Source organism: Nicotiana tabacum, chromosome 18, assembly GCF_000715075.1.
Source record: "Nicotiana tabacum cultivar K326 chromosome 18, ASM71507v2, whole genome shotgun sequence".
NCBI lineage: Eukaryota > Viridiplantae > Streptophyta > Magnoliopsida > Solanales > Solanaceae > Nicotiana > Nicotiana tabacum.
Window position 1 is genome coordinate 69,055,337 of NC_134097.1, and position 8,799 is coordinate 69,064,135.

The window sequence follows — 8,799 nt, forward strand, 5'->3', positions numbered from 1 at the left end:
GCAAAAATTGGCTAGTGATTTGTGATCGCGGAAGGCCTTACGCAATCACATAGAGGAAACTTTCTCTTGCAATGACCCGACTTTGAAATATTATATCTCGTATTATATAAGGAATTGGGAGATGAGCAAAGCATGAAAATTGTAGTTCTTGGTGTCTAGTTTTCAAAAAGTTAAACCATTTGCAATTTGGAGTTTTGTACAAAAAGTTATGACCATTATACTAGAGGTTGTCTAGAAGAGTTGGGCACTTGTTCTTCGCGATCGCGAAGGGCAAATTTTGGGCTGAGAAAAGTTGTGATTTGCGATCGCGAAGCATTTTCCGTGATCGCGGAGAGTAAATACCTGGGCAGTAGCTATATTTCGAGGTTTCGGCCATTTGTAGCATATTTGGAGCTATAGAGCTCGGATTAAAGCGATTTTTGAGACGATTTTCACCATATGGATTGTGGTAAGTGTTCTATATCCGAAAGTAAGTGTTCTATATCCGAAAGTAATTATACTTCATAATTTTATAGTTATATTCATGATTTATTTTGGATTTAAATGGAAGAAATCAAGATTTTTGCAAAACTTTTCAAGAACGAAAATTTAAGATTTGGAGGTCAAGTTATTATCGGAATGATAAAATTGGTACAGTTGAACTCGTATTGGAATGGGTATTCAGATTTCGTAAAAATTATGTCGGGTTCCGAGAGGCGAGTCTCGCGTTGACTTTTTAATGTAAAATTTTAAGTCAATATTTTATTATCTGGAATTATTTTCGATGAATTTTAATGAAGCTATATAATTAATTTGGATAGATTTGAGCTGTCCGGAGGTCAATTCAAGCGAGAAGGCTATTTTGGAATATCAACCTAACTCTAACTCCGCAAAGGAAGTATCTTGCCAAACCCTAAGTGGAGGAATTACCCCCTAGACATTGAGTATTATGTGCCATTTGTGAAATGTGAAAAACTGTGTACGCGAGGTGACGGGCACGTACTCGGGCTTATATGTGCAAAACTTATTGGTTTAAAGTCTTAAGTGTTTTTACATATTAAACTGAATAATTATAGACATTTATTTAATCCTCTATTTGCCATGCCTCAAATCCTTAGTTGTCTAATTAGATTTTATATGATAAATTAATGTGATTGCTACTTGAATTTTTATGTGTATTCTTTGTGTTTGTTGATTCGATATTCCCCAAAAATAATTATATTATGAGTTTTACTATCTGTAAATAATTAAGTAAATAAATAGGTTTAAAAAGAGGCATTATATATTTATCGGAAACTTGGATTAAAAAAGGCGTTGTTATATGCTGAGTTACTTTTCCATCCTTGTGGTTATTTTTTGAGGTTTTATATAGTTGTGTGGAGCCTTGGGTTAATTGCTATGGAATTAATTGATTTTATCGTATATTTAGAATTTGTTGGGGCCTATGGGCAATTTGTGACATGTTGTAATATTTGAGTATTTGATATGCAATTTGTGACATACTGTAACATTTGAGCACTTGATGTGTAATTTGTGATGTGTTGTGATATTTGAGCACTGGAGCAGCAAGTTGTATTATGCTGTGATATTTACTTTTGGGACTACGAGGCGGTACCTCGGGAGCTCCCCCTATCTTGCATATTTACTTTTGGGACTACGATGCGGTACCTTGGGAGCTCCCCTGTCTTGCATATTTACTTTTGGGACTACGAGGCGGTACCTCGGGAGCTCCCCTATCGTGCATTTACTTTTGAGACTATGAGGCGGTACCTCGGGAGCGCCCCTGTTGTTTACTCTTGTAGTATTGTGTTGGCTTTTCGTACGACACTCCAAGGATTTGTATTTCTGGTTTGTTCTTGTTTTTGTTGAATGAGTTGTTTTAAATTAAAAAAAATTACTATTATATTTTAATTTAATAAGTTTTACATCCAAATCAGTAGATTATCATATGCCTTATTTTTAATTGAAATGTCATTTTCTTCACTCAAACTATTTCAAAAATAAATTCATTTCTTTGTTGATTTCTTACTTGATTTAAAAATTGTAACCTTACTTTATTAAAAATAAATTGATCGTGTGGATTTTATATATTGATATTTTTGGCACGTGAGTTGTTCGTGCGGTTACGATAGAAATATGGGCGCGAGGTGCCGTGAAAATGTGAAAGCGGGTTGAGACCCGTATTTTTACGATTATAAAATGAGGTGTCACAAGGTGACTTTTATTTGAAAGAATTATATTCAAAAATATCATTTGAAAGAATTATAATGAAGGATATTTATTGGAAAGAATTATATTCGAAAGATATTTATTTGAAGAGAGTATATCCGAAATATATATTTATTTGAAAGGATTATATTCTAAAGATTTTTTTCTAAAAAACTTATATTTGAAAGATTTATACTTGAAGTACTTACATTTGAAAGACGTATATTTGAAAGACTTGATTAATTGGTTGTATCTATATTCCTTATTCATTAGAGCAATATTTATGGTGTTCTTGTTTCCTTGTTGTTTATATCACTGGTTGATTATTGTTGTTATTAGCTTCCTATTATTTTTATGCTATATTGCACAGATTATTAGACTAGTGAGTGTCTTGACTGTACCTCGTCACCACTCCACCGAGATTAGTCTTGATACTTACTACCGACTTTGGTGTACTCATACTACACTTCTGCACATTTTTGTGCAGAGTCAAGTATTTGAGATATCGGACACAGACAGAGTTAGAGTGTGATTGCAAGGACTTAAGGTAGAGTTGCTTGGCCGTCGCAGTCCCTTGGAGTCTTTCCATTTTATTGTACTGTCAACTTTTATTCGAACAATATTGTATATTCGATCCTTAAGATCAATACATGTATTCGGCTAGAGTTCGTGACTCAATATTGCCAGTTTTGGGAGTTTGCATCACTATTTCTGTTGTTGGTTTTGACATTTGTATTAAATTCTATTTCAAAAAAAAAATGATTTGAATTGTTACTATGATCTGGTTACTTAGTCTTAGAGACTAAGTGCCATCACGACGCCCGTGGTGAAATTTTGGATCGTGACAGTTAGCTGGTTGATCAAATAGTTGAAGTTTAGATTATAATAGTTTGGTTTAAGTTTTTACTAATTTGTTAGTCCTTTTGCTTAATAGAATTAGTTAAGAAATGGGATCCTATGTAAGTTATTATATTTAGAGACTATGGTTGAATCAAATAACCTCCGGTCTTTTCTTCTCTTTTTTCTTCTTTTGCTCTCTTCTTTCTTACTTTTTACTCTTGTTAAATTACTATGTAGACGGTTGAATTTTATTGAGTTTAAGTTCATTAAATTATTTGGACCATATTTTAAATTTAAACATGTGTTAGCCCAAATAAGTATTATGGGCTAGTATAATTAAATTTATTATTTAAACTCAATATATATAGATTTAGTTAAGAGCCCAATTTAATTGGGCTAGCCCATCTTATTGGACCTCAAATGATAAGCCCAAGGTTCATGACATGTGTCAAATGATATGGCCCGCCAAGTCAAATCAAGGACCACTAAAATCATGCTACGCGCATAAATGACGTAGTAGGCCAAGTCAAATGCAAAGACCAATCAATGTCGCCAAGTATTCAAATGACATGGTTCAACCAATTATATACAAACTAATCATATAGCTTTAGTGATAGATTTGATGACTCAAGTTGGAGGAAAAAGATATGTATTTATCACAGCTTACCTCCCCTACAACTATAAGTAGGGGTCTCCGCCAAAAACAAGAAAAATACAAAGAGAAGCTCTTTTCTCCGATGATGATTCGCAAGTCTTTCGCATAATAAGAAGTCGTTGTCTTCAAGTGGCGAGCCACAAGTCTCTATCCTTCATGTTTGTGATCAAAGCTTGGTTCTGCATTCGTGATTAAATCCCAACAACAAGTGCAGGGGCAGATTTATAGGCAAAATATGGGCCAAGTAAACTCATGATCTCTCCGAAAAATTAGATATTTTATTTACATATTTTCTAAAATTGGTATAATATTAACTGTTGACACCCGTCCTCTAAGAAGGTTGAATGGCGCACATGGTTGAAATTTGAGTTAGTTACTAAGAGGAATAGGGATCAATTCCCGCTCGAAAAAGGTCTGATTTGTCCCTCTACTATGATAAATTGTTTGAAATTGACCCCTGTTATACTATTGGACCATAAAACTCCCTGTCGTCTTACTATCCTAACAATATATCCCTAATTGGACTGGGGGGGGGGACACGTGGCACCCATACGTGCCCTTTTTTATATATGGGCACATATTAAGCAACCTGCTCCACGAAACCCCATACCTATAACCCGTAACCCCTGATTTATAACATAAAATAAACTCATTTTATTCATTTTCTCTTCTTTCTCTTTCACTCTCTAGAATTCTAACCTCTGTCTTCTCTATTGAATGCCGATTTGAACAACAAATGCCATAAAGGTAATACCTTCCTCCATTAAAATCATTCATCTCTACTATATTATTTTCGTTAGTATTTCATCTTTTTAGTTTTTTGTTTTGTTTTTTTAGGATTTTTATTCTAGGGTTTCGATTTTTTGGATTTCATCTACATCCAACTTAAGTTTATGCAATTTCAATTATATATTCTTATTTCTTGTCTGTTTCTAGTGTTTGCATGCATGGTTTACGCCTTTGTTGTTTATTTATTGTTGGGGTTCTCTATTTTGTGGGATTTTGTGGGGTTATGTGGAGTTTATTTTTTGTCTTTATTAATAAAGTATATTTGTGTTGTCTGAAGATTCTGCACTTTTTTATTGTTTATTAACAAAGATGGTCCCCAATCGTGTGGCCATTTGATTAAAGTATTAGGGTATTTTGGATTCTTCTTTGGGGGGAGGGGGGGCTCTTGTCATAATTTTTTTTTTGGCTTTAATTATTCTTTTTTCACTGCTTACTTTTACATTGTTTGCTTTATATTTTTTTGTTGTGTTTGATAGGTTGATGGAGATGGCACTAGTTGACTTAATATTCAATTACGATGGTGATTGGGTTACTGAACCTGAAGTTGTCTACACAGGAAAATTGGTGAAAACTTGGACAGGATATGACTCCGACTTACTTTCACACATAGACATAGTGAATGAATTCACAAATGAGCTAGGAGTTTTCGGGGTTCAACAACTTATAGTTGCTGCCCCATCTGGTAAGTTTTATGTGATTGAAGGGGATACTGTTATTAGACATTTACAAAAGTTAATATGCAATGAATTCAATATAGTGAACCTATTTAATGTAGATGAATGTGAGCCCCCTATTTACTCTATTCCCAATATTGTACAATATGAAGAAAAATCTAATAAAATTTTGGATGATGTTGGTACTGATTGTGGCTTAAGTGACGTAGGATCTAACTTTAGTACTAATTCTGAAGGATACAATTCTGAAGAATTAGAAGCACTTAAAGCACAAAAGAAAAGGAAAATAACGGAAAAACTTAGTGACTACAAAGAGTTATACAAAAGTATGTCCTTTAAGGACATACCAGAAGCTAGGAAGTGCATAAAGTTATATTCTCTAGCTAACAAGAAAAGATTGAAATTGGAGAAGAGTGACATAGAAAGGGTTAGGTATAGTTGTGATATTATTGGTTGTCCCATTGTTTGTTTAATATCAAAAGAAAAGTTTGGTGGGGTTAAAATCAGACTTTAAATGCTGAATATGATTGTGGCACTGCATTTGATAACAAAACTGTTGATTTTAGTACGATTGCAAAATATTTCAAGAAGAAGTTACAAGATAATCCTAAGTACAAGGTTAAGGAGATGATGTTAGATTTAAAGAGAATATTTGAGCTAAATGTTAATCATGGAAAGTGTAAGAGGTCAAAGAGGATGGTATTGGAGTCACTATATGGTAATTTCAGATGAGTACAATATATTAAGGGAAAGTAACCATGGTAGTGATGTGGTTGTTATACTTTCAAATAGTGCACTTGAAGAAGGAAGAAGAAGGTCCTTGAGGATGTATGTGTGTTTACATGCTTTGAAGATGGGTTTCAATCTAGGATTGAGACCTTTTATTGGTTTGGATGATACTTTTTTTAAGGGTAAAGGCCAATTGTTACTGGCAGTTGGACAAGATTCACAAAATTATTTTTACCCTTTGGTATGGGCAATTGTTGATAAGGAGACAAAAAATACTTGGAATTGATTCCTGCAGTTGCTTCAATCTTCTTTGGACCTCAAGGAAGGGGAAGGAATCACCTTCATGTCAGATATGCAAAAGGTGAAGTTTTTGAACAATTCTGTCTACTTTTATTCGATCTTCTATTTACTTTTTACTTGATATATGTTTCTAACCAGCTTTGTATTCTTTGGAATGCAGGGACTACTTGATGCAGTCAAAACGGTCCTTCTCCAGGCACATCACATGTATTGTGTTAGATATATTGAGTCTAATTGGTGCAAACAGTACAACACTGGGGAAAACAAGAAGCTTTTATGGTGGTGTGCATGGTGCACATATGTAGAAGATTTCAAAAATCAGCTAGAAAAATTAGGAGACTTGAATAAAGAAGTTGTAGAGGCTTTGTTGAAGTACCCACCTCAGGCCTGGTATAGAGCATATATGGATACAATATGCAAGAATCAGTTGGTTGATAATAATTGGATGGAATCCTTCAACAAGTGGATTGTGGATGCAAGGCATAAGTCAGGAATCAAGATGCTAGAGGACATCAGAATCAAGACCATGAACCTGTTAAGAGAACATGAGGAGAAGTTAGGAGTTGGAGACATGATTTCAGTCCAAAATGCATGGACTTGTGAGTACTTGTAGATTGCTCAAACAGCCTGTGAAGTAAATGCAAATGGTCAAAATGGCTATGAAGTTACAGAAGGATCTGACAAGCATTGTGTCAATTTGGCTGTGAAGAAGTGCACTTGCAGGTCATGAGACCTTATAAGAATCCCATGTTCACATGCTATTAGAGCTATACTTCATGACTCTGGTGATCCAATGACAAAAATCAACTGGTGGTATAGCAAAGAGGCATTTATGCTAACTTATAGGTACAAGATATAGCCTGTCAGGGGAGAAAAGTTTTGGAAGATTGAACCATCTCAAGTAATGGAGCCTCCAGAGCTTGTGAAATTGGTTGGCAAACCTAAGGTTAAAAGAGACAGGCAAAAGGATGAGGCAATTAAAAGACAAGAAGTAGGGTCAAAGTCCAGAAAAGAAAAAATCATGACTTGTAGCAAAATGTGGAGAAACAACTCATAATGCAAGGACTTGTGGTCATGTAATTGTTTTACATGAACTTCAAAGCATTAAATACTAGACATGAAGAATATTTTCTAAATTGTCTTTTTAACTATCTTTATCAGGGAAAGAAGCAAAGTAAGAGTGGAAGAACTGAGCAGCCTGCCACTAGTTCAGCACCTACTGCAACAACTGAGCAGGTTGCCACCGGTTCAGCACCTGCTGCAACAACTGAGCAGGTTGCCACCAATTTAGCATCTGCTGCAAAAAATTCAAAAGGAAAGCAGCAGAGGAAGAGGCAAAGTTGTTTGATAGATCATGAAACTGAACCAAGTCAAGACAGTTTAGCACCTCAAGTTGAAAATGATATCAACTGTTCAACACCTCAAACCACTCAACCAAGTCAGGACAGTGGGATTAGGTTCATACCTACACCTGAAAGAATGCTTAGGTCAAGAGTTAGACATGAAGAAGATGTTGTGCTTAGGCCAAGAGTTATATCAGAAGTAACTACAAGGCTCAGGATGAAAAAACATGTACAAATACTAGCTGGAACAAGGTCAATCAACTTCACTGGTGATCACAGTAGTGTTAGTGTGCCAACAGATCTACCATATTTAGCCCCAACATTACAGTGGAAGGGGAATGTTGCTTTAACTATAAATCAGTTGGAAAAACAAGGGCAAGAAAGAATTGGGAAGCTGAAATCAAGGAGAAAAAAATGAAGACAAATCTGGAATTCTTTTGTTGTGTGTGTGATTTATTTACTGCAAACTTATAGACAGTTATCTCCCATTTAGTATTCTGTGATTAATGGTTGATTTTGAATGTTGCCACTGGATATCATATTATGATCCATTGATGTAATTACTGTAATTATAATTTTTTGGTGTACGTTTTTGGTGATGTAATTACTAGAGTTACTGTGAAGAAGTGTATATTTTTGGTGTTGTAATTACTAAAATTGGATGCCATATTAGTCTAACTATTTCGAAGTTGTAACTTACCATATTGAAAGTTGTTAGTTCTAAGCTCTAAGTTGTAGTTTAATTGTTGTAAGCATTTGTCTTCAGGTGTCTATGTTTCAAAGTGTCTTCAAGCATTTGGAAGAAAACATGTTTTATTTACAGCTTTGGCAAAAGAACTAAACAATTGAAACTAGTACAAGTCAGTAGATAGGAGCACTAAAGGGATAATAGATAGAACATCAAAATACTAGTACTTAATTCATTAAGACTTATGGTGCATCAAATAAATATATTACTCCCTCTGTTCCAGTTTATGTGAACCTATTTTCTTTTTGGTCCGTTCCAAAAAGAATGAACCCTTTCTAAATTTGGTAACAATTTAGCTTAAAGTTACAACTTTACCCTTAATGAGAAGCTTTTATAACCACACAAATACTCTGGGCCCCATTTGGACTTGTTTAGGACCACAAATTCCAAAAGTCTTCATTTTTTCTTAAACTCCATGCTCAGTCAAATAGATTCACATAAATTGGAACAGAGGGAGTAGTAGATAAGAGCATAGAAGCGTCTAAGTATTACAAGAACTAGGAAGTGAAATATGGAGCATATGCCATCTTTCTT